The following is an 888-nucleotide window of genomic DNA, read 5'->3' on the forward strand; positions in this document are numbered from 1 at the left end:
AATGTAGACACTGTTCAGGGAGTAAACAATGCAGGGGTCCTATTCTTAGCAAAAGAGTAGGTGTTCAATTAATTTGATTAAATGGTTGGTCTCCAAAAGGGATGAGTCCAGGGATTGAGGAGGGTGAGAGACACCTGTATTTGTAACTGTATCTGGAAATTGCAATCAATTGCTCAATTCCAAGCAGAACCCAGCAACATGCATGGAAAGAGAGACAAAATTACTACTTGGTTCTAAGATACCACCTTCCCTTATCCTATGCCAATCCCTCCTCTAGAAATGTCAATTTCTGAAAATGTTAGCATGTGTTTATTATTTCAGTCAGGGAGAGAAAGAGACGTTTCCTAGGAGGAGAGCTAGTGGCTTACTAAGGAAATTAAAACATGGTACATTGAAGCAATAGTCTCTTTCTCGATCAAGTGAAACTAATTAATGCATAGCTTTGCACTTTGGAGGACCTTTTTGAATTTTTCTAAACATGATCATAAGGTAATTAACTGATTGAACGTCTACGTGTTTCACTCAACCTGAACAGACTTAATTTGGTGCCTCCATCATTTCAGTGCCTCTGAAATCAATCATTTAATCCAACCGCGCACGCACACATATGACGAAAGATTTCATTAAGAAGAAACACTCACACAGCTGTTGATGGCTTGTCAATTGTTAATAACAAAGAGATTACTCCTCTATATCGATCACTATCTGTTCTTTTCTTAAAAACATTAATTGCAATCTATTCAATAGAAACACACGCATGCTGAGAAAAACAAAGACTTTGAACAAAGTCAACAATCATAGTTTGTTAATGACCATACTTCCTAAGTTCCTACTTGCCTATAAATAATCTCCCTGAATGACAAATAGATGCAACTAGCTACCTGCAGT

This window comes from Asparagus officinalis, chromosome 4 (assembly GCF_001876935.1).
Source record: "Asparagus officinalis chromosome 4, Aspof.V1, whole genome shotgun sequence".
NCBI lineage: Eukaryota > Viridiplantae > Streptophyta > Magnoliopsida > Asparagales > Asparagaceae > Asparagus > Asparagus officinalis.